This window comes from Erinaceus europaeus, chromosome 16 (genome assembly GCF_950295315.1).
Source record: "Erinaceus europaeus chromosome 16, mEriEur2.1, whole genome shotgun sequence".
NCBI classification, from domain to species: domain Eukaryota; kingdom Metazoa; phylum Chordata; class Mammalia; order Eulipotyphla; family Erinaceidae; genus Erinaceus; species Erinaceus europaeus.
The window spans coordinates 67,647,095-67,673,594 of NC_080177.1; the positions used below are offsets into that span (position 1 = coordinate 67,647,095).

Sequence of the window (26,500 nt, forward strand, 5' to 3'; positions counted from 1 at the left end):
TACAAGTTGAATCAGAGCATTTTGGTATTCTATTGTTTATTATCTATCACCCAATGCTGGAGCTCAGAGGAAAAGCCTTTGAAAATACAGTATATTGATGACCCTGGACATTGACAGTATTCACAGAAGTTGCTACAAGTACATATTTTGGTGGCTTATTTCAGACACTGAAGGCTAGAAAATTAAGAGCCTCAATTAAAAAATAGATAGCTTACAAAATAATAGCCCAAGACTTAGAACCCATTCAAGGATATTGTTCTCTGCACTGTTACTGGTCAGCCTCTCTCCAGTTTAATCTTGACTTCTCATAGAAAATGCCAAAATGGTTGCAGAGAATATTGCACTAAAATATATTGCTTCTATATATATTTATAGGAAGCATTGTCTGGGAAGGAAAATCATTCTCCAGAAGCCCACAGAAATTGTCCTGTGAAAAATAATAAAGTAAATCCAATGTGGCAAACCACAGTAATGAAAGACACATTTTACAAAGACTTCAAAGAAAATTTGAAGTTTTCTGAAAATTTTTGAAACTTGCTTAGACCCTACTTTTTTAAGCCTGGAAGGAAAAAGTTTCTAATAATAAGGACTTCAAAGGAAAAGTTAAATAATTTGTGACATTATGGCATAATCTATTTTGAGGCTACTAATCAAAGCTAGTCTATAATTTAAAGAAAATCAGGGGGCCAGGTGGTCGTGCACCTGGTTGGACACACGTTACAATGCACAAGGGCCCTTGTTCTAATTCTTGGTCCCCACCTGTGGGGGGGGAAGCTTTGCAAATTGTGAAGCAGTGCTGCAGGTGGCTCTCCATCTCTGTCCCTCTGTATCTCATCCTTCCCTCTTGATTTCTGGCTGTCTCTATCCAATAAATAAAGAAATATAAAAGAAAAGAAATTAGTTGTTGGTGTGGTGGGATATATACACACACATATATCTATAGGTGCAAATCCATGAAATTGTATGATATTGTAAAGCAATATTAAATCATCTTCATTAAAGAGAAAGAGAGAGAGAAAGAAGTAAAATTAAATGGCTTCCTTGCTAGCTAATCATTAAATTGATAAATTTTGGGTGGGGTTAGGTAGCATAATGTTTATGCAAAGTGACTCTCATGCTTGAGGCTCCAAAGTCCCAGGTTCCATCCCCTGCACCACCATAAGCCAGAGCTGAGCAGTGCTCTGTTTAAAAAAATAAATAAACTACACCCAAGATAAGAATAAAAATAAAATAAAAGTCGTTCCCTCGTGTTAAAAAAAAAGGGGGGAGTCCAAGTGGTGGAATATTTGGTTAAGTGCACACATTACAGTGAGCAAGGACCCACATTCAAGCCCCTAGACCCCACCTGCAGGGGGAAAGCTTCACGAGTGGTGAAGCAGGGCTGCAGGTGCTCTCTGTCTCTCTCCCTCTCTGCCTCCCCCCTCCTCTCAATTTCTGGCTGTCTCTATCTAATAAATAAATAAAGACAATAAAGAAATTTTAAAAAGAGGGAGTCGGGCTGTAGCGCAGCGGGTTAAGCGCAGGTGGCGCAAAGCACAAGGACCTGCATAAGGATCCCGGTTCGAACCCCAGCTCCCCACCTGCAGGGGAGTCGCTTCACAGGCGGTGAAGCAGGTCTGCAGGTGTCTATCTTCTCTCTTCCTCTGTCTTCCCCTCCTCTCTCCATTTCTCTCTGTCCTATCCAACAACAACAACAACAATAAAACAATAAGGGCAACAAAAGGGAATAAATAAATAAAATTTTAAAAAGAAATTTTAAAAAGAAAAAATTTATATATTCCTTATTCTTTTTCTCCATTACTTCTTTGTACCATTAAATACCATCTGAAATGTTTGCCCCTTTAGCCTTTGGGAATTTATTTTTATTTACTTATTTATTTATTTATTTATTTATTTTAAATTTTATTTTATATTTCTTTATTGGGGGATTAATTGTGTGTTTTTAAATACTTATTTATTTCCTTTTGTTGCCCTTTTTATTGTAGTTGCTATTGTTGTTATTGATGTCTCTGTTGTTGACAGAGAGAAATGGAGAGAAAAGGGGAAGACAGAGAGGGGGAGAGAAAGACAGACACCTGCAGACCTGCTTCACCGCCTGTGAAACGACTCCCCCGCAGGTGGAGAGCTGGGAGCTCGAACCGGGATCCTTATGCCGGTTCTTGTGCTTCACGCCACATGCGTTTAACCCGCTGCATTACCGCCCGACTCCCTATTTATTTATTTTTTACCAGAGCACTGCTCAGCTTTGGCTTATGGTGGTTGAAGGACTGAACCAGGGACTTTGGAGCCTCAGGCATGAGAGTCTGTTTGCATAACCATTATACTATCTACCCCTGCCTGGGGCATTAATTTTGTTAACTTGGTGATTATCTACATAAAACCGAATGCTGAAATTGTCTTCTTTCCAAACCAGGTGTCTCTCCTGACTAACCTAATTCTAGCAAAGCCCCACTTGCCCTTTCAACCACTCAGTGTTCACAACCTCAGTCTTATATATGCCCCATAATCAGTTAGACACCAACACCTGATTTTTTAATATTTTTTTATTGTGATATCACTTAACAATGTTTACTTCGGTGATGATGCTAAATCAGTCCTTCAAACACACACACATACGCACATGCACACACACCTATAGTCCGATATCATCTCATCTCAGAAACACACACACACTATAGCTCTACCATATACATAGACAACACACTTGATGTCTACATATTTGTATTTTCCTTCCATGAGTTTTAAATTTTTCATTCATTCTTACTTCATTCTCCAAATCACTTCCTTTCTTCTCAAGCTGCCAGCTCCATCCCATCTATTTCCAACTAGATTATCTCATTTTCTATTTGGCTAAGAAGAATAAAGACATCCAGTGTGTCCCCTCCCCACTTCTATTCATAAAAGCCTCAAAACTTCCTGGGATGCTCAAATAGTCCTCCCTCATGGTTTCCAATTGGCCTTGATTATGGAGGACCTTTATTTCTGTTCTTGAGTTTTGCATTCCCTCAATCTCCCTTTCACATTTTCTAACTCTACAGGAGCAGGGGAAAAAAAAAAAAACTTCCCTTCTGCCTTTCTTCATGACAGAGATTTGCCTCTCCTTTACAGTACCCATTAACAGTGCAATATTCTCACTCTTTAAATGACTTAACTATCTTAAAATAACCATCCTGAAAGTTGATCCAGGGTGAGTGGTGGTGCACCTGGTTGAGTGCACATGTTACAAAGCGTATGGACCGGGGTTCAAGCCCCCAGCCCCCAACTGCAGGGGAGAAGCTTTATGAGTAGTAAAGCATTGCTGCAGGTGTCTCTCTATGTCCCTCTTCCCACCGGATTTCTGTCTGGCCCTATCCAATAAATAAAGTGCACATAATACCAAGCATAAGGACCAGCATAAGGATCCAAGTTTGAGTTCCTAGCTCCCCACCTGCAGTGGGGGTTGATTCACAAGTGGTGAAGAAAGTCTGCAGGTGTCTATCTTTCTCTCTCCCTATCTTCCCCTTTCCTCTCAATGTATCTCTCTGTTCTATCCAATAAAATGAAAAAAAAAAAAAAGGGCCACTAGATGCAGTGAATTGGTAGTTCAGGCACCAAGCCCCAACAATAATCCTGGAGACAATTAATTAATTAGTTAATTAATTAATTAATTTTTTAAAAGAAATTTTATGACTTCCTAAAATCCAGATCCAGTAGTCTCATGATAGGTCACAATCTCTATGTTGGAAAGAACAGGACTTTTCATGTGAGAAGTTCCTTGAATACAGCGAGTGTTTAAGCTCTGATGGGCAGCCACCCACGTGTTGTTCAGAGTCCCACTTGTCTTCAACAATGAATTGAGACACCTATTTAAGAAAGGCACCGAGCAGATTGTCCAAAGTTAGAACAATCATTGTCATTTCAGAAGCCCAGATACATTTACAGAGGGTGTGACACTTTTCTCCTGCAGACAAAAGTAGTCTCACAGACTCCTATTGCAAGGAATAGTGACATTGATTTGAGGAAATGCTTAAGTTTATATTCTCCCAAATGCAATATCTCATTGTCTGGGATTACAAAGTTTCTTCACAATTTTTTTCCATTTAGTGGGCTCCAGTATCTATCTGGGATTGAATAATATGTTGTTTTCGCCTTCCTTCTTCCAACTAAATAGTAGGCAAGCACCGTGTATCATTCTGTCAGCTACCACTGCAAATTCTTGGATTAAACTTGAGCCAGTTTTTTATAGCCTCAACTGGTTCTTCTGGTATAACTTTCTGTGATTATAGAAAAGTCCAACATCTCTATAGTCTGATTAAAATCCACTAGTGACAAGAGGCGATGAAAACCTTGAAATATGACAATGCCAGTATTTGGCTGTTTCTTTTTTTTTCCAACTTTATTTAGTTTTAATTCATCTAAAGTGAAATTTAAATAGCATAAATGGCTAGTAGTCAGCCAATTATAGCTATAAATTTAAACATTAAAAAATAATCCTAAAATTGGGGGGTAGGTAGCATAATGGTTATGCAGAGACTCTCATGCCTGAGGCTCCAAAATCCCAGGTTCAATTCCCCACACCACTATAAGCCAAAGCTGAGCAATTGCTCTGGTAAAAATCATCATCATCATCATCATCATCATCATCATCATCATCATCATCATCGTAGGATCTTCAATTCCTAACATTTTCCTTCACCTTATTTTATTCATATTATTACTATTCCTACTATATGAGGAGTATTATTACTATACTAGAATATATTCCTACTTCTAGTATTCCAAATTGAGTCATTTCATTTTTTAAATTTCACTGACATCCTGACAGTATGCTTTATTTTTGTTATATTTTTTATTTTCTTTATCATTTTATTGGGGGAGTTAATGGTTTACAGTAAAGTTTGTTGATACATAAGGTATGATTTCTCAGCTTCCCATGATAGGTGACTACAGAACACTTAGGTCTCTTTCCACCATCATATACCTCTCCCAGCCATCTTCCCCTCCTTCCCCCAGAGTCTTTGCTTTGGTGCAATACTTGCAGAACTTCCTCCTCCTCCCCCTCCCCCTCCCCCCCTCCTCCTCTTCTTCCTCCTTCTCCTCCTCCTCGTTTTCTCTCCCCCTCTCCAATCATCTCCCTTCTTTTCCTTCTCCATCTCCTCTTTCCTTCTCCTTTTTCTTCTATTGCAATCAGGGTTATTGTTGGTTCTGAGTGACTGGACAATGAGTCCACAGCTCCCAACATCCATGTTTCCCCCTCTCCCACCCCAACACCTTTTGATAGGACAGAGCGAAATTGAGAGGGTGACAGAGATATGGACTGAGAGAGGAAGGGATATGCCTGCAGACCTGCATCCCTGCTTGTGAAGTTTCCCTCCTGCCAGTGAGGACCAGTGGCTTGAACTCAGGTGTTTGTACATGCTAACAGATGCACCCAACTGGGTGAACCTATGTCATTTCTTCGTTCTTTATTTTATTGGGCAGTTATACGTACAATATAGTCTTTAGCACATAGGCATAGCCTCTCACTTCCTTTAGATTGATGTCTAGAAGACACAATAGGATCCCAGTGTTGATCCTCTCTTCATCGTGTCCTTTTCCCCCCAGAGTCCTTTGCTTTGGTGCAATATGCCATACCCAGTCCATGTTTCACCTGTGTTTTCCCTGACTGTTCGTTGTTCTTAAGTTCCACCTATAAGTATCGGTATTTCTCTTTCTGGCTTGTCTCACTCAAAATAATGTTTCTGAGTACATTTTTTAAAAAAATATTTTCTTTGTTTATTAATGAGAAAGAGAGGAGGAGAGAAAGAACCAGACATCACTCTGGTACGTGTGCTGCCAGGGACTGAACTCAGGATCTCATTCTTGAGAATCCAATGCTTTCTCCATTGTGCCACCTCCTGGGCCACCTTTTGAATATTTAAAAAAATTTTATTATCTTTATATATTGGATAGAGAAAGCCGGAAATTGAGAGGAAGAGGGAGAGAAAGTGAGAGTGAGAGAGAGAGAGATCTGCAGACCTGCTTCACTACTTATGAAGCTTTCTCCCTACAGGTGAGGACCAGGGGCCTGAAACTGCATCCTTGCACATTGTAATATGTGTGCTCAACCAGGTGCACCACCAACTACTTTTTGCTTTCGAGTTATGAACATGCTATGGTGTGGGCATTTTTAACAGTTGCATAGCACTCCAATGTGTATATGTACCATAACTTCCTTAGTCACTCATCTATTGTTGAGCATCTGGGTTGCTTCCAAATTTGGGATATTCCAAACTTACTGCCATTAACTTTGACATGCATAGATATTTTCAGAGAGGTATTTTTATTTTCCTTGGATAGACCCCTAGGAGAGAGATTTCTGGGTCATAAGTAGGTCTATTTCTAGAGTTCTGATAAATCTCCCAAGTGTTTTCCATAGGGGTTGGAACAACTTCCTTTCCCACTAGTAATGTAGGAGAGTTTCTTTCCCCACACAGCCTTTCCAAAAGTTGGTGTTTCTGTCTTTTCTAGTGTGTGACATTCTTCTCACAGATGTAAAGTGGTATCTCATTGTTCTTTTTATTTGCATTTCCCTGATCATGGGTGACTTTGAGCATTTTTTCTATATGTCTGTAGGCCCTTTAGATCTCTTCTTTGAAGAAGACTTTGCCTATATCTTCCCCTTATTATTCAGTGGGGTTAATTATTTTTTTTAATTGTTGAGCTTCGTGAATCCATTTTGTATTTTAGTTATCACTATATTCTTACTAGGAATCAGTCAGAACTGGACAAAAGCCAAAGATATAAAATCAGGATAATCTATGACAGGGTAAAAGTCTTTTTGGTCCATTCCAGTCTCAGTGACTTGGAAAAAGTTATGCATATATCTGTTTTAACAATAAGTAAAACTGACTGTAAATGTAATATTTTTCTAGTCTTAGTTCCAACTGGGGGGGGGGGGGAATGACCATAATACTATTCATACAAGCACACATTACTCCAGTTGTAAAATTAAGCAAGAAATCTTAAATGAAAATAAATTCAAAAAGCTGAAACTATTCAAATTATAATTTTTTAAAAAAAAAAAGGCAGTAGTGATTGAAAACCACATATGGGTGAATCAACATCTTATCAGGTCGGAAACAACTATCACTCACTGCTCTGCAGGAACTTTATACATGGCCAAACAACACAGAGCAACCTAACTTGGCAACAGAACATAGATTCAATTTCAGTTTATAATAACAGCATTTTAGAACTCATTTAAAAGGCTCACCAAATCCAGCACAGATTTGCCACCAATAAACATTGTGCATCACTCATCTTGAAAAATTGAAGGCAGGGAGACAGGTAGTACACCTGGTTAAGTGCACACACTATGGTGCACAAGGATCCAGGCTCAAGCCCCTGGTTCCGACCTGCAGGGGGAAAGCTTCATGAGTGGTGAAGCAGGGCTGCGGGTGTTTTTCTGTCTCTCTCCCTATCCCCCTCTCCCCTCTTCAATAGTAAATAAATAAATAAATAATCTTTTAAAAGAAAGAAAAGAAAAACTAAAGGCTGGATATGCTTTCTTTTGGATTTGTCCACAGCCCCAAAGACTCTCACTCTTTGAGCATCCCTGCTCCAGAGAAGTATGCCATGGAATTTAGAATATGTTCTTTGATATTATTTGGGTCAGTCTTCAAAATGCTTCTTTGTGTGTTTGTTTGTTTAGGTCAAGGTTATCACTACATCACCATTCCACTGCTCCTAGTGTTCATTTTTCATATATATATATATATATATATATATATATATATATATATATATATCTTTACTTCTTCTGGTTAGAGATAGAGAGACAGACAGACAGAGAGAGAGAGAGAGAGAGAGAGAGAAAAGAATCACCTGCAGCACTGCTTATGAAACTTTCCCTCATAAGTGGAAGTAGGGACTTGAGCCGAGATTCTCAGGCATGATAATAATGTGTGCTTTCTACAAGGTGCACCACAGCCCACCTTCTAGTCTCCAGAATTGAACACATGAGCAGATCAGATAAGTAAGCCAGGGTCAGCTGTGTGTTGTTTAACTGAACTGGATGCTAAACCGTATTTCCATCTCTATCAAATTTCCTCAGCCTCCTAAGATATAATCATCTCCGTCAGAAAGCTTGATCCTACACAGGAACTCAAAGGGTGGGAGGCTAGAGTGGAAGAAACTGGATAGCTGAGAAGGGTCAACAAAAACGTCCTTTGGAGCAAGGAGAAAGACTTCAAAACAAGCTTAACCTGTTCCCAAATTCACTTGCATCTGGCTGTCCAAGGGCATTCTTTCAGGAAATGAGTTCTCTTCGACTAAAGAAAATCATGTATACAGCCCACTCTTCATTCATTCAACAGTGTTTATGGGGATCCTAGTATATGAGCACCACAAAAGCACAAACACTGCATTAAACTTTCAGGGATTGCAATTTAGTAAGTAGAGCTAATTTATCAGACTCATTCTGAGCCTTAATGAACAATTTAGTTCTTTTCAGATTTAGGTGATCTTCTCATTTTCCAAGGATTTTTAAGAACTCTAAATATTCCAGAAGTTCCTACTCATGCAATTATTTTCTCTTCATTGGTAGGATTCTTGGCTCCATGGTCTAATTGTTAAATGCAAAGACTTTTGAAATATATAGTCCCTACCCCACTAGGGAAAGAGAGAGACAGGCTGGGAGTATGGATCGACCTGTCAACGCCCATGTTCAGCGGGGAAGCAATTACAGAAGCCAGACCTTCCACCTTCTGCATCCCATAATGACCCTGGGTCCATACTCCCAGAGGGATAAAGAATAGGAAAGTTTCCAAGGGAAGGGATTGGATACAGAGTTCTGGTGGTGGGAATTATCCTATGGTCTTGTCAATACTTCCATTTTATAAATAATATATATTCTTTTTTAATCTTTCATATTTTGTTTATTTGTTTGTTTTGATTTTTACCAGAGCACTACTCAGCTCTGGCTTATGGTGGTGCCGGGGATTGATCCTGGGATTTTGGAGCCTCAGGCAGGAGTTTCTTTGCAAGAGAGTTTCTTTGCATAACCATTATGCTATCTACCTCTGCCCAAAATATAGTTTATTTGTTTATTTGAGAGAGAGAGAAAGATACACAGAGAGAGAGACCAGAGTACTGATAAGCTCTGATTTATGGCAGTGCTGGAGACTGAACCTGGGGCATTGGTGCCTCAAGCATGAAAGTCTTTTTGCCTATTATGCTATTCCCCCCCCCAAATGCGAAAACTCTTAGCTATCTAATATATAAAATGGGAATGAACCCCAGTTCATATCATTATCATGTGATTAAATAAGGTGATATTTACCAAGTATTTAAAACAGTGCCTGGAAAATAGTAAGAAGCCTATAAATCTTAAACAAGTTGTACTTGTGAAGACAGTTTGTGCTACAGAGAGGTTGACTGGTTACCTTTCAGGAAAGCATTTCAAACTTTCCTTGTCAAGCAAGAAATTGTATCACTTTTTCACAGAAAAAAAAATGAGTATGTTCTAAATGTGCTGATCTTTTTTTAAAAAATATGGAATTGTATTGAAGTTTTGAATTGCTTAGGAAAAAATTTAAGTCCTATTTCTACTTTATATTTTTATGTTAAGGAAGAGTTTATCTTTGTCAATTCTCTTAAACTGTTCCTTTGACGTATGTCTTACGTCCTTCTATGTGAGTTTAGAAGAAACACTGTGTGATTCATAACAAAGATCTACAAGATGTAAATATTTTTCCTATCCAAGCACATGATGAAAGATCACTGTTTTTTTTCACTTATTGTATGGGAGGGTGGTTAATGATTTGCAGTACAGTTGCTGACATACAGGTACAACTTATCATCTCCCCAACCACACTTATGGCCTACAGATGGTCACTACTCTGTCTGCCAAGTGACCAAGACTCGTTATACATTGTCTTATTTAATTCTCATAATGACTCTAAAACATAGGCACTTGGGGCTCGGGCGGTAGCGCAGCAGGTTAAGCACACATGGCTCAAAGCTCACGACCAGCATAAGAATTCCAGTTCGAGCCCCCGGCTCCCCACCTGTAGGGGTCACCTCACAAAAGGTGAAGCAGGGCTGCGGGTGTCTTTGTCTCCCCCGGTCCCCACCTGCAAGGGGAAAGCTTTGTGAGTGGTGAAGCAGGGATGCAGGTGTTTCTCTGTCTCTCTCCCTTCCTATTACCCCCTTCCCTCTCGATTTCTGGCTGTCTCTATCCAATAAATAAATAAATAATGATTTTTAAAAAATAATGCAGACTGCATTATCTACTAAAAAGAGGACTGAAAACAGAGACTCCATTACTAAACTACACAGACTCTATTTTATTTTTCTTATAGTATCTGAATCATTAGCTCTCGGTAGTGAAAAATAGTAGAAAAATCAAACTTCTAAAAGTCAGCAATTGTACACACACATAACCAGAATATTGTAGCTCAAGGTAAAACAGGTTCTACAAAGCTATGATGATCTATCGGCCAATTCGCTGCATACTTTCAAAGGAACGATTCCGTCTTTCTGTGGACTTCAAAAGTTAATGGCATAAATTCTTCATAACACCTAATTTAATATGAAAGTATATAAATTTAATTTTTTGCTAGAGGTATATAATTGGTGTTCTCTTTTTATCAAAATTGATTGAGGTTCGGTGTGGGGCAAATAGAAGAAAATAGGGAGGTGGGTAAAGAGAATGAAAGATGGGTTGAGAGTTAGCTTTTCATGTGGTAATTAGGAAAAGTTAGGAGAAAAAGAGAATAATGAGATTAGAGTGGCGTGTTTCTATTTGTGAAAAACAAAATATCTCCACTGAAATAAGCTAGTGCATGAATAGAGAAAATAAACAGGAACATCAGAAATGATCATTCAGATCCTTTCATTGTGGATTTGCTCTGCTTAGTACCCAATAGTGCAGTCTTGTTTAACAATTTTGAATGATGTGTTCTCTCCCGTCCCTCATCGACCTAAAAGCTCCCTCAGTTGCTCCAGAGCAGTTTGGATGGTGGTAACTGGGCTAGATGGACGGCAGATGTAGTGACACAGGAATGGCTAAAAAGTGGTTTTGAAAAGAGTAAATGAGCAAGACCCAAACTTTAAGCACAGGGTTTTAAATTCCAGAAGCACTAAAAATGTAGCAGTGTTCTCTTTGGCAATGAATTAAATGAGCAACTTCCACTGAGAGGAATATTATTTTTTAAAAATATTTATATGGGCCCCAGATGACATCAAATCGATGGGGTTTACAGTCAACAATATTTATACCCCTTTCCCCTATTAGGAAGCTACTCTCTTCCCTGATCCAGCTTTCTGTCCCTTTTTCCAGCCATGACATCATCTCCCCAGACATTAACTTGGATCCACTTACATATCAGATTTCAGGCTTAGGGGAATAAAAGAAAAAGAAAAAAAAAACTAATATAGTCACAGGCCCTTTGGAATATAACTAAAATATTCCTATTTGCTATCTACAAAATGGAGCAACCCCCCCCCCCCCTCAACTCTTCATCTACACTATTCCAGCCTTTAGGTCAATGATTGTTCAACAATTTGTTTGGCTTTGTATGTTAACTCTTTTCTCAACCACCAGGTTCCAGATGATACCATGATGCCAACCAGACTTCCCTGGGCAGACAACCCCACCAATGTGTTCTGGAGCTCCACTTCCCCAGTGCCTTTCCCCACTAGGGAAGGAGAGAGGCAGGCTGGGAGTATGGATCGACCTGTCAACGCCCAGCCCATGTTCAGTGAGGAAGCAACTACAGAAGCCAGACCTTCCACCTTCTGCATCCCACAATGACCTTGGGTCCATACCCCCAGAGGGATAAAGAATAGGAAAGCTATCAGGGGAGGGGAAAGGATACAGAGTTCTGGTGGTGGGAATTGTGGAGTTGTACCCCTCTTATCCTATGGTTTAGTCAATATATCTTTTTTATAAATAAAAAAATTTTAATATTATTTATTTATTCTTACTCTACGGTTTAGTCAATATATCCTTTTTGTAAATAAAAATTTTAAATATTATTTATTTATTCCCTTTTGTTGCCCTTGTTGTTTTATTGTTGCTGTTATTTTTGTTATTGATGTCATCATTGTTGGATAGGACAGAGAGAAATGGAGAGAGGAGGGGAAGACAGAGATGGGGAGAGAAAGACAGATACCTGCAGACCTGTTTCACCACTTGTGAAGTGACTCCCCTGCAGGTGGGGAGCTGGGGGCTCAAACCGGGATCTTTGGGCAGGTTCTTGAGCTTTGCATCAGTGTGCTTAACCCGCTGCACTACTGCCCGGCTCCCTAATATTTAAATATTGTTTGTTAATCTCCCTGTAGTTTCTTCTTCAAAAGCACATTATAATTTGTTTTATTTTATTTTTTAAATTTTTATTATCTTTATTTATTCGATAGAGACAGAGAGAAATTGAGAGGAAAAGGGAGATAGAGAGAGAGACACCTACAGCACTGCTTCACCTCTCACAAAGACTTGGGGCTCGAACCAGGGTCCTTGTGCACTGTAACATGTGCACTCAACCAGGTGCGCCACCACCTGGCCCTGGCACATTTGAATTTAAATAGCTTCCAGAGGTCAGAGTTTTCTCCTCATCCTGTGTGCGTGCGTGCATGTATGCATGCATGTGTGTGTTTGTGTTGCTGGAGTCTTATACTTGTGTAAATTCACTGCTACAGACCACTCCCCCCAACCAATGCTGTGTAGAAAAGCAGAGCAATAGAGAGGGAGAGTTAACAGCGCTGGAGCTTCCTTAGGTACCACGGGACTTTCCAGGTAGTGCTGGGACTCAGAAGTCAGGCCTTCTGTCCTCCCACCTGTTGAATTATCTCTCTGGCCACATCCTCATCTTTAAGAGAAATATATGTAATTTCTATCAGTTCCTCTGGACAGAAGGAAGAAGACGAGATTATCACTCAATCCAAGAAATACATTAGCTACTTAAATTAAAATACACTTTTAAATTCATTTTTTAAATTATTTATTTATTTATTTATTCCCTTTTGTTGCCCTTGTTTTATTGTTGTTGTTGGATAAGACAGAGAGAAATGGAGAGAGGAGGGGAAGACAGAGGGGGAGAGAAAGACAGACACCTGCAGACCTGCTTCACCGATTGTGAAGCGACTCCCCTGCAGGTGGGCAGCCAGGGGCTCGAACCAGGATCCTTATGCTGGTCTTAGTGGTTTGTGTCATGAATGCTTGACTTGCTACATTACCGCCGACTCCTTTTTAAATTCACTTTAACTCCAATTCTTTGTCCTCATCCTCTCTAACCTTAATGTACAGCATAAATTCATACTACTGACCCCTTTCCCCTCATCGCCCACATAACTTTTTTCACTTCCTCTGCCTTTGTAAAATGATCCCTTCTGACTTCCCTTTACTTACCACACTTATAAATGTATGCGTACCCCTGAAATTGCACTTTCTAGCTCTGTTTGTTCCTTCATTCTCCATGGGCTGGCAACCATGAACTTGAACAAAGGGCCATCATCAAATAATGTGCCAGTGTATTCTCCATCTCCCACATTTCTACCTTTCAATCCTAAGGTCTCAGGACTTCCTATCAGTTCCTAATAATAACTCAATTTGTTAAACTTAGTCGTCTCTGCCTTGCTTCATATATTTACCAGTCAACCTGTATAACTGTATCACCTCAGCAATTAGGAAGCCGTCATTAATTAATTAATCAATTTATTGTCACCAGGGTTATCACTGAGGCTCAATGACTGAATGACAAATCTACCACTTCCAGAGTCCTTTTATTTATTTATTTATTTATTTATTTATTTATTTATTTAATTTTTCCTCTTATTTGATAGTACAGAGAGAAATTGAGAGGGGAGAGTGAGATAGAGAAGTAGAAAGAGAGAGACCTGCAAGCACTGTTCTATAACTCGTGAAGCTCCCCCACCCTGCAGATGGGAATGGGATTGAACCCAGATCCTTGCACATGTTACCGTGTGTGCGTAACTGCGTGTGCCACCTCCCGGTCCCTGGGAGCCAGCATTTCCAAACTCAGATATCCTGCTTTCAGTTTTTCTCTGCAAGCATATCCTCACATACAAGGAATGTCCTTGCTCAGAAGCACTTGGTAGCACTGAGGAGAACCTAACCATACTGTGCTGGTATCCTGACTGATAGAGCTGTGTACTAATGAATGGGTGCTGTGTTGAGCTGCTAAATTTGTGGTCATTTGTTACTCAGAAATAGCCAATGCAGTCTTCATACCATGGCAGCCAGCATCCCCCAGCCTGAGCCAACCAAGAGACAGCAAGGAGGGAGCCACAATGCTTGACTGTAGACAGTGTATACAGTCTTCTTTGTTAGAATTCTCAGAGTCACTAAGCCCAGCCCACATATGCTGAGAGAAATTTGACTCCAGCTCTGAAAGGGGAAGAACATCAAAAGATGTGGACATGATTCAAAACCATTGAGATAAAAATAGAAATAATGTATGTTTTGTTATTTCTACTTATTGCTAGGGAATGGCTTGATACACATAGCTAACCTTCTAAGATAGGTAGTGTTTTAATATACAGTTTAATAGATGAAGAAACAGAAGCACAGGGGGGATCCGGCAGTGTCGCAGTGGGTTAAGCGCACATGGTGCAAAGCTCACGGACTGGCTTATGGATCTCGGTTCAAGCCCCCAGCTCCCCACCTGCACGGAGGGTCGTTTCACAAGCTGTGAAGCAGGTCTGCAGGTGTCTCTCTTTCTCTACCCCTCTCTGTCTTCCCCTCCTCTCTCCATTTCTCTCTGTCCTATCCAACAACAATGAAGGACATCAGCAACAATGATAACCACAGCAAGGCTACCACAAGGGCAACAAAAGGGGAAAAAATGGCCTCCAGGAGCAGTGGATTCATGGTGCAGGCACTGAGCCTCAACAATAACCCTCTGTCTACCCTCCTCTTTTGATTTCTCTCTGTCCTATCCAACAACAACAACATCAATGGAAATAACAACAACAACAAGATAAAAAAAATGGGGAAAATGGCCTCCAGGAGCAGTGGATTCATAGTGCAGGCACTGAGCCCCAGAGATAACCCTGGAGGCAAAAATAAATAAACAAATAAATGAATAAATAAAATAAAAAAGAAAGAAACAGAAGCACAGAGAATTGAGTAATTGCCCAGGGTGAAGTCATTGTTCTTAGTAGCTAAGTTGTGTATATATATCACACCTTTCTTAGCAAATAATCTGTTGTTGAACACCTAGTTTAGGCTACTGCAAGTTGTGCTGTGGGGGTGGATAGTGGCACACTTGGTTGAGTACACTTGTTCCAATGGGCAAGAAGGATTCGGGTTCAAGCCCCCAATCCCCATCTGCAGAGGGAAAGCTTTGTGAGTGTGAATCAGTGTTGCACATATCTCTCTGTCTCTTTTCCACTCTATCACTCCTTCCCTCTTGATTTCTGGCTGTCTCTACCCAATAAATAAGTAAAAATAATTAAAGAAAAGAATTTTAAAAAATATAAAAAACAAACTGTGTTGCTATAAACATAGGTATACATAGATCTTTTTGGACGGATGTGTTTGTTTCCTCAGGATATATTCCCCAGGAAAATAATTGTTGAGCCTATTTCTAGCCTTCTGAAAGTTCTTCAAACTGTTTTCCACATGGGTTGAACCAATTTGCATCCCCACCAGCAATGCAGAAGGGTTCCTCTACCCATCTCAACCTCTCCAACATTTGCTGTTGCTGTGTAACATTCTCACGGGAGTGAAGTGGTACCTCATTGTTGCCTTTGTTTGTATTTATCTGATAAGCAGTGGCTTTGAGCATTATTTCATATGTCCTCTGACTCTTTGGACCTTCTCTTATTAAATATTGTTATCTATAGCCTCTCCCCATGACTGGATGGGGTTATTTGGTTTTTATTGCTGAGTTCAGTGAACTCTTTATAAATTTGGTTACTGGCCTCCTATCTGATGTAATGCATGAGTTTACTTATTTATTAATTAATTAGAGAGGAGGGAAGGAAAGAGACAACCAGAACATCCGTCTGGAGCATGCAATGACAAAGATTGAACTCACAATCCCATGCTTGAGAATCCAATGCTTTACTCATTGCACCATCTCCCAAGCTGCACAGGAATATTCTAAAGACTTTTACTGGGGCCAGGTGGTGGCGCAGCTGGTTGAGTGGACGTATTACAGTGCGCAAGGACCTGGGTTCAAGTCCCTGGTCCCTACCTGCAGGGGGAGAGCTTTGCAAGTGGTGAAGTAGTGTTGTAGGTGTCTCTCTGCCTCTCTCCCTCTCTATCACCCCCTTCCCTCTTGATATCTGGCTGTTTCTATCAAACAAAATAAAGATAATTTAAAAATAAAATAAAAAGAATTTTATTATTACATTTATTTGTTGTTATTTATTTCAGAGAGAGAAGAGTCAGAGCATTAGTATGGTACATAAAATGTCAGGGGTTGAGCTTGAGAACTCACATTTGATAATACAAGGCTTTAATTACTGCACTATTTTCTGAGCTCCTAAATAAATAATTTTAAATAGAAATTTAGTTGGCTGGTTTTAAAATTAGTTCAGTGACCAGAGATGTTCTATTAAGAACTAACTCAAAGTCTTTTTGGAAGGTAAATTATAGGGGCCTGTTTAAAACGACATCACCTACAATTTTCTCTGAACATTTTATTAATGCCTTAAATATCAACATCAAGAGCATGTTTACTAACTAATGAATGACAAGAAAACAGTATTGGATAACAGATTTAAGATCTGAAAGGTATTCACAATGGCATAATTCTAGGCAAAATCAGACACAATTAATTTTTTAATGTTAATTTTAGAAGTTTAGCACTTGAGTAATGAACTGGGAAAAGTGACTTCTTATTTCCACCCAAAAAAACCAACTTTAGGCAGGTGTTAAATGACTCTGACTTTTATGCATGTCAACTTGTAAATATGTCTGCTAGAACCTTGGGCCATATTAGAAGAAGCACTTCTACAAATTCAGTGCCAATTGCTAAATTGAAGCCAGAAAGAAGAAATCTTACAAAGAACAGATTTTCTAGATCTACAAGAGTCTCACAAAATATACCCAAAGAACAAAAGTCACAGGGCTCAGGAAATTCCACCTTAGAAAAGGCAAGATAGTCTATGGCCATGCCACCCTGAACACGCCAGATCTCGTCTGATCTCAGAAGCTAAGCAGGGTCGGGCATGGTTAGTACTTGGATGGGAGAAAAGGCAAGATAAAAAGAGAATATATATCCTCATTAAATCTTTGGAAGAACAGACAAGGGGGGGGGGGTGGTGTTACCTGTGTACTTATCAAAGGTAGAATTTAAGAGCTGGAGAGAAACTGTGAAGAGGCAGATTTCTAATCACTAAGAGAATTCTAACTATTTCAGCTGTCTAGTAGCAGTTCAGGCTACCACAGCAGTTTTAGGAGGTAGGGATTTTAAATCACTAGAGGAAGCTCAAAGTAGGAAAGGTCCGTTTTCTATGAAGAAAGTTGTAATAAATTACCTCTAAATACCTGCCTTCAGGTGGGCAGAAAGCTATTGCCTTATCTGGTGAGGCCTTAGAGTTGATACCTTATGAGAGCACTAAAGACAAAAAAAAAAAAAAAAAAAAAAAGGAGGGTGAGTCAGTGCTTCCTCTCTCTCTCTCTCTCTCTCTCTCTCCATATAATTCATCTGGGAAGTTGGCTCACCAATAGAGTATGTTTGAGCCTTATGTATAATCTCCAGAATCACATGACCCACCTTCAGACCTGAAAATACTTGAGTGAGGGAAATAACATAATTGTGTAAAAGATTTTCACAAACACAAAATAAAACATGCACTGAGCAGATTGTATGGCACCAAAGCAAAGGACTATAAGGAATGTGTGTGGTGGGAAGGGTGGAAGACAACACAGGCAGCTTGAAGCATAATGAAATTGTACACATGTCAGTGACTACATTGTAAAGCATTAAACTTCCTCCCCAATAAGAAAAATGATTAATGGGGCCAGGTTATGGCACACTTGGTTGAGCGCATACATTGCTGTGCACAAGGACCCAGGTTCAAGCCCCTGGTCCCAACCTACAGGGGGAAAGCTTCACAAGTGGTGAAGCAGGGCTGCAGGTGTCTTTCTGTCTCTCTCCCTCTTATCTCCCCTTCCTCTCAATTTCTGTCTGTCTCTATCCAACAAATAAAGATAATAAAAAATTTAAAAAACTGATTAAGTAATATATATATTACTTAATTCATATATATATATGTATATATTCATGCCTGAGGCTCTGAGGCTCCAGGTTCAATCCCCTATACCACCATAAACCAGAACTGTGCAGTGCTCTGGTAAAAACAAACAAAAACAACCTTGAAACATCCTATGAGTCACCGAGGCCTCTTCAAACTTAATTTCCATGTTGTTGTTGAGGTTTCAGGGTTGCTTTCAGGGCCAGAACCTCACACACTCACACTCCTACTGCTCCCCTGGATGACTTTTCTGTTTTTTGTCTTTTTAGATAGAGAGGAAACAAGAGAAGCAAGAGAAAGTGAGGCACCACAGCACTATTCAAATAGTCTCCCTGGGGCCATCCATGATAAAGCTGCTGTGTGATTCCAGAGTTCTTACTTACACGGTAAGGTCTGTGCTCTACCAAGGCCCCTTAGATTCCATTGTTTCAATGCCCTGCAGTCAACTGTGACTACCTTATGTTCCTCATATTTGCTTGTCATTTTTTGACTCTATACTTACTCTCATCTTTTCCCCTTCACCTAATCTGACCATCACTATCTCATATACTGACAAAATCATGTGTCATTAAAGATCAAATACAAAGCTATCACATCCCTGATACTCTCTCCAATAATTAAGTGTCCACTTTACTTCTTAAGTGCTCTTTATTTCCCTAGTAGATATTATAGGACATTCTGTCTTGTAAGTGGCTTTAAGATTTATTTATTTGTTTATTTATTTATTTATATTATTTGTTAAATAGAGACAGAAAAACTGAGAGGGAAAGGAGAGACAGGGAAGGAGATATAGGGAGAAGGAGAGATACCTGTAGCACTGCTTCACCACTCGTGAAGCTTTCTGAACCTGGGGAATGGGAGCTTGAACCCAGAGCCTTGCTCATTGTAACATGTATGCTCTTCTGGGCTTGCCACCACCTTGCCCTTGTATGCAGCATTTTTACTGACTATGAAATTAAAAGCTACCTGAAGGCAACTTCAATCCATTGCTTATTTCAACATTTCTATCCAGTTGTGAGGATAATGACTGCTTATGATTCTTTCAATAATAGATGTTATTAAATTGACTTTGACTTAGTTGCTGAATGACACTGGTAGTGATGCTGAAAGGAACATTTTCATGATTTTTTTTTTCTTTTACCTCCAGGGTTATCACTGGGGCTCAGTGCCTACACTATGAATCCACTGCTTCTGCAGCCATTTTTGGGGATAGAACAGAGAGAAATTGAGAGGGTAGGGGGAGATAGAGAGGGAGAGAGGCAACAGATACCTGTAGACTTGCTTCACCACTTGTGAAGTGACTGCCTTGCAGATGGGGAGCCAGGGGCTTGAACCAGGATCCTTGAGCTGGTCCTTGCACTTCACAGTATGTGCACTTAACCTCGTGCACCATCATCCAGCCCCTAAGTTTTAATGTACTCTGATTTAATGTACTCTTGAAGTGGAAGATGATGTTTGCCTGCCCTTCACTGATCCTACAATTCCCTTCCTTCCTTCCTTCCTTCCTTCCTTCCTTCCTTCCTTCCTTTCTTCCTTCCTTCCTTCCTTCCTTCATTTCTTCCTTCTTTTCTCCCTGGCTTTTGTCATCATGGTAAGATCATTGTGCTTATTATTTGAAGCACTTTCTATTGCTGCCAGCTCTGGGGCTTTGTGCCTGCACAATGAAAGTTCTGCTCCTGGGGGCCAGCTTTTCCTTTCATCTTCATTTTTATTTTATTTAATAGGACAGAGAGAAACTGAATGAGGAGGCAGAGAGAGAAAGACAGAGAGAGAGAGAGAGAGAGAGAGAGAGAGAGAGAGAGAGAGAGAGATATGGAGAATCTCTCTTGTATCACTGCTTTACCACTCATGAAGCTTTTCCCCTGCTAGGGGCCTCCTGCAGCTTGAAAGACCTGTGTCTTTGTGCATGGTAACCTGTGTATTAGCCAGGTGTGCCAGTGCCCAGCCCTCCTGTTTCAGTCATTTGAAAGTATACAACGGCTTGTAATAAATTCACAGTTTTATACCATAACAAAATGATGGATCATTTTCAAAACTTTTTGTATCATTCAGTAAAGAAATCCACACTCATGAAGCACTCACTCCACATTTCCCCTCCACCTAGCCCCTGGATGATCTGCTTTCTGTCTTTGTTCTTTATAAATAACATTTTTTTGCTTTTGAAGCATTGACAAAATCTTGTACCAAGTAGATAATTCAGGGTGGGGAGTAGACAGCATAATATTATGCAAAGAGATTCTTATGGCTGAGGCTCCAAGTAGAAATTCAGTAAATATTAGTTGAAATGAATTTAAAGAAAAGTGCATTTCCTAAAAATACAATTGATTCAAGGAAAAGCAAGTGAGATCTGATTTTTATTTATTTTATTATCTTTGGGGCCTCACACATGTAAGGGTCATATGTGGAAGGACAAGGGGGTGGTTCACATCCTGTCCTGGTCCATGTTCAGCAGGGAAGCAATTACAGAAGCCAAACCTTCCACCTTCTGCATCCCATAATGACCTTGGGTCCATACTCCCAGAGGGATAAAGAATAGGAAAGCTATCAGGGGAGGGGATGGGATATGGATATTGGGTGGTGGGAATTGTGTGGAGTTGTACCTCTCTTATCCTATGGTTTTTATCAATGTCTCCTTTTTATAAATAAAAAAATAAATAAATAAAATTTTTGAATAAAGAAAAAGAATAACTAGTCTTCCAGAGAACTTGGCTTATAGATAACATATATACACGTGTGTGTGCACCTGTATTCTTCACAGCAATTGTTTACTTTGTAAACAATTCAAAATATCGGTGTTGCATATTTTGCCTTCTAAAATAAAATCACTCAATACAAGAGGATGTTTGGTGGGTTTCTGTGTTTTCTGGGGAGGTGAAGGGTGCACAGGTCAAGCCATGCCATCTGTCCCTGTCAGGCAACAACCTCATTACAAATGCTGGCACTTGTCTGTAATTTCATCTATTGGCTGCAAAACCTGAGTTTGGCACATGAAAATGCTCCCTTTAGCTAGTTTCCTCTGCCCTTCCTGGGTAACATACTCATATAATTTTATGACTTTCTTTTTCCCACTCATGAAGTCGAAGTTAGTTTCTCCACTTAATAAATCAGTCCCATAAATCTTGTAATTTCAGAAATCTGTTCTTTCTTGTTTCGGTGATAAGAGCTCTCTGGCTAGGAAAAGTTTCCCAAAGTATAATGATGTGCAAGTGACAATTGAAGTTAATTAAATTCAGTAACATTAAACTAGCCATAGTACTCCCAAGGTGTACAAAACAACTCATTTCTTTTTGTGTATATTTTTGCACTGATCCTGGCTGGTTGGGCTGGGAAGTTAGACATCAGAAAGCAGACTGGCAGGCTGGACTTCAAGCTGGGATGGGATGCAGTTCAACTCCAGATTTGCTTGTTCTGGGGTTTGGGATAAAGCAGCAGCAGCAGCAGCAACTGTCTGGGACATGCAGAAGCACATTTAAGGCCTTACTTCAGCTCTATTAGATAAAATAAGTCATATGGTCCAAATTAACTGTTTAGGTAAATAATTTTTGTTGCAGGGGAAAAGAAAAGTGATTCAATAATGGCTTTTTTTTTTGCTTGCTTTCAAGCTTATTAGTGGTTTACTATAAGATTCCACATGACACCCACCACCAATGCTTCTTTTTTCCAAGTAATTTTTTTTTTGCATTATTTCAAGTAGGTTTTTTTTCTTTTTTTTATTATTTATTTATTTATTTATTCCCTTTTGTTGCCCTTGTTGTTTTATTGTTGTAGTTATTGTTGTCGTTGTTGTTGTCGTTGTTGTTGGATAGGACAGAGAGAAATGGAGAGAGGAGGGGAAGACAGAGAGGGGGAGAGAAAGACAGACACCTGCAGACCTGCTTCACCGCCTGTAAAGCGACTCCCCTGCAGATGGGGAGCCGGGGGCTCGAACCGGGATCATTGAGCCGGTCCTTGCGCTTTACGCCAAGTGCGCTTAACCCGCTGCGCTACTGCCCGACTCCCTTCAAGTAGGTTTTTATGTTTCAAAAATCACTGTTAGAATGTGATTTTAGTACTGAAGAATATTGTGGATAATGTCACTGTATTTCTCCTTCTTTGTTCACCACTCCAGTCACCAAAAGTCTGTGTCCCCATCCCCATCCCCATAGATAGCCACTTTTGTTCTACCACAACCTTAGATATAGGTTAACATTTTTTTCATATTTATGTGTTCAATTCTCTGTATTCTGCATATGAGTAAAACTATTCCGCAGTTGTCTTTTACCTCCTTACTTGCTTCACTCAGAATCATCTTCTCCAGTTCCATCCACTGTATCCCAAAGGACACAATACCATCTCTTTTATTGCTGACTAATAGTCCATTGAATATATGTCCCATAACTTATTTTTTTTCCTCCAGGGTTACTGCTGGGCTCAGTGCCTGCACCATGAATCCACCGCTCCTAGAGGCCATTTCCGCTCCCCCCCCTTGTTGCCCTTGTTGTTGTAGCCTCGTTGTGGTTATTATTATTGCCATTGTTGATGTTGTTCGTTGTTGGATAGGACAAAGAGAAATGGAGAGAGGAGGGGAAGACAGAGAGGGGGAGAGAAAGACAGACACCTGCAGACCGGCTTCACCGCCTGTGAAGCGACTCCCCTGCAGGTGGGGAGCCGGGGCTCAAACCGAGATCCTTACGCTGGTCCTTGCGCTTTGCGCCACATGCGCTTAACCCACTGCGCCACCGCGCGACCCCCATCCCATCACTTTTTTATCTAGTTGTTTGTCAAGGGGCATTTTGGATGCTTCTATACTTTTGCTATTGTGAATAAAGCCACTATGAACATGTGGGTGCATATATCCCTTCAAGTCAGTGTTACTATTTCTTTTAGGTAAATGCCTAAGAGTAGATTTGCTGACTCATATGGTATATCCATTTCGACTTGTTTAAGGATTCTTCATACTGTTCTCCATAATGGCTGTGCTAACTGCATTCCCACCAGCAGTGTAGTAGAGTTCCTCTCTCTCCGCATCCTCTCCAACACTTATCTTCTTTTGTTTTATTGATGGAGCCCATTCTCACAGATGTGAGGTGAAATCTCAGTGTGGTTTTGATTTGCATTTCTTTGATGAGTGAACTGGAGCATTTCCACATACGTCTGTGAGCCATGAGTATCTCTTCTCTAGAGAACCATTGGGGTTGGTTGGGTGCTGGCACAGCTGGTTAAGCGTACATACTACCGTGTTCAAGGACCCTGGTTCAAGCTCCCAGTCCTCATCTGCAGGGAAAAAGCATCTCTTTCTCTCTTTTTCTATTTCCTTTCCCTCTCAATTTCTCTCTGCTCTATCAAATAAAATAAATGAGATTAAAGAGGAGAGAAAGAGTGTACTTTTTCTTTTTAGTGAACTCTATGAGTTTTTTATAGATGTTTGATATCAACCTATTGTTTGAAGTATAGTGTGTAAATATCGTTTCTCATTTATTGGATTTTATGTTTATCCTTATAGAATTTTCTTTTGATGTGTAGAAGCTTTTCAATCTGTTGTATTCCCATTTTTTTCATTCTTGGTTTTGTTTCCCTTTCCCATGGGGTGGAGTCTCCAAATATGATTTTAATGTTGAGGTCCTGGAGTATTTTACTAATTATTCTTCTATGTATTTTATAGTTTCAGGTCTGATATCTAGCTATTTGATCTATTTTGAGTTAATTTTGGTGTATGGTGTTAGGTGGGGATCTAGTTCCAATTGTGCTTGTCCAATTCACTCAACACCATTTGTAAAAGAAACTTTCTTTTTCCTGTTTTTCAGTGTTGGTCACTTTATTGTATATAACGTGCCTATACATGAGTTTAGTTCTGGGCTCTCCATCCTGTTCCAGTGGTCTATATGCCCATTTTTGTTCCAATACCACACTGTTTTAACTACTGTTGCTTGTAATATAAACTGAAGTCAGGAATTCTGATGCCTCCATGTTTCTCCCTTTTCCTTAGGCGTACTCCTGGCTATTCATATATATATATATATATATATATATATTTTGCTCCACACAATTTTTTTGGACACGTTGCTCAAGTTCCTTGGAATATATCATTAGGATTTTAATAGGCGTTGCATTAAATCTGTAGGTTGCTTTTGGCAGGACTGCCATTTTAATATTTATTTTCCCAATTCATGAGCAGTGGATAGTCTTCCATTTCTTTGTGTTATCCTCTATTTCTTTTAACGACGTCTTATACTTTTCACTGAAAGGGTCCTTCACCTCATTTACTGGATTTGTTCCTAGGTATTTTATCTTTTTTAAAAATTTTGCATCCAATTGTAAATGGGATTGCTTTCTTAGTTCCCTTTCCTCTGGCCCATTTTCTGTGTAAAGAAATGTTATATATTTATGAGATAATATTGACTTTAAAATACTCCTAATTATCACAATACATGAAAGGTTGGCTGACAAGTAACCTGTAACTCCTGGAGACCCCCGTAACAAGAGACATCAGTCTGAGGGTTGAAAAAAAATCTTCATTTAGCTCTAGACAGGGAATTTTCATGTTCTATTTTTGTTCTAATTACCAGTTTGAGTCTTCCCTAACATGTGAATACCCAGCCTCTTCCACACACTAAGTGAACCATTTCCCTGGATGTGAACATTACACTGTGCTAACAGGCATTCTTTGTGTACCAGTGTAGTTCTGTATAGAAAGAAAAAAAATCTGTTCACATAATTGGATGATTTCACAGCAAGTAGACTCCCCAAAGTGGCTAAAATCAGTTGAGGAGTCTCCCCCAAAAGAGTGTCTAATTTATGATAAAAGAGAAACAAGTCACAGAAATGTGTGCTTTCTTCTTCTGTGGCCATGGAGGGCACCTCTAATAGCTAAGAGAAACATTCAAGTTGAACATGGCTGTATTTAGTTCTCTCTAGGTGAAACTTAAGAGTCAAGAATGTCACTGAAAAGACACGCTTGTCTCCAGCACTGTGCACCTGCCCTGTAAAAGCGTTAAACACAACCTTGCTTTCTTCCACAGACAGGACTCCCCACCAGCCCTATTAACTCCATCTTTTCCCAGCACTCTATAGGTTACTCTGTCACCCACCACACACAGAGAAAGGGTGGCATATTTTCATGAGACCTGTTTGAATACACAGCTAAGGGTGAGGGCAGTAGGAAAGTATTAGCATACCTGAGATACACAGAGATCTATTTTGTCTCATGAGACACTCAGCTTGGAGGTGATTTGGGATTGGTTACCTGCAGCATAATAGAGTCACAGAGAGCTACAGAAGAGAATCTGCCTGTATTTGAATTCTTGCCAAGAAAAGTTTATACTTGAGGAAAGAACGTTATTTAACAGTATGATTAAACCCCTAAGATGGAAAAATAAGGGGAAGTAAATGGAGTTCCTGCAGATTTTGCTGCGATCATTCCCTTTGAGGGCCACTTCCTCTTTTTCTGTTTCTGTTCTTGAGTGTCACAGGGTGGTGATGCTCTGAGTCATTATGAAGAAAGTGCATAGTCAAAGTATTTAAGCATAACAGCATGGACCAGGGGAGTCAGGCTGTAGTGCAGTGGGTTAAGCGCAGGTGGCAAAAAGCACAATACAGGTGTAAGGATCCCAGTTCAAGCATGGCTCCCCACCTGCAGGGGAGTCGCTTCACAGGCGGTGAAGCAGGTCTGCAGGTGTCTGTCTTTCTCTCCCCCCCTCTGGGTTCCCCCTCCTCTCTCCATTTCTCTCTGTCCTATCCAACAATGATGACAACAATAATAACTACAACAATAAAACAACAAGGGCAACAAAAGGGAATAAATAAATTAAATAAATATTTTTTAAAAAAGGAGCATGGACCAGGATGTTTGCTATGTCTAGACATTTTCAGTCCTTCTAGCTGAAAAGACAATAGTTCCTGTCCAATTCATCTTGCTTCTCTTCTTCAGACTGAAAAAGAGGTTATCGTCTTCGGATATTTGCAGTCATCTCTGCCTATTGCCTATCTGTCAAAGTAAGACCAGATTTCACCTCTTTAAAGTAGTTCCTATTTTTTTAAGTTTTAAAGTTTTTAAAAATATTTATTTATTTTCCCTTTTGTTGCCCTTTTTTTTTATTGTTGTTGTTGTAGTTATTGTTGTTCTTGATGTCACCAGAGCACATGACAAGGCACCATGCCCTGCTTAGTGAGTTCTCTCTTGGTCTCAGGGAAGGACACTTCTGACAAAAATATAAAATATAAATAGAAAGGTGCCTGGGCAGTGGCGACCCCATTAAGTGCACATAGTATGAAGAGCAAGGATCAGGGTTCAAGCCCCCAGCTCCCCACTTGTAAGGGGGATGCTCCACAAGCA

The 26,500-nt window shown here is 39.8% G+C and overlaps 1 long non-coding RNA gene across 1 annotated transcript in view; it reads right to left on the reverse strand.

The window, feature by feature from the left end:
• Positions 1-7,282: 7,282 nt before the first annotated feature.
• The window catches only part of LOC132533470 (uncharacterized), a 35,493-nt gene continuing 16,275 nt past the window's right edge, over positions 7,283-26,500 (reverse strand). Inside the window, exon 3 of the long non-coding RNA XR_009545364.1 lies at positions 7,283-7,376. This is a non-coding gene — a long non-coding RNA (uncharacterized LOC132533470). The remainder of the gene's footprint in view (positions 7,377-26,500) is intronic.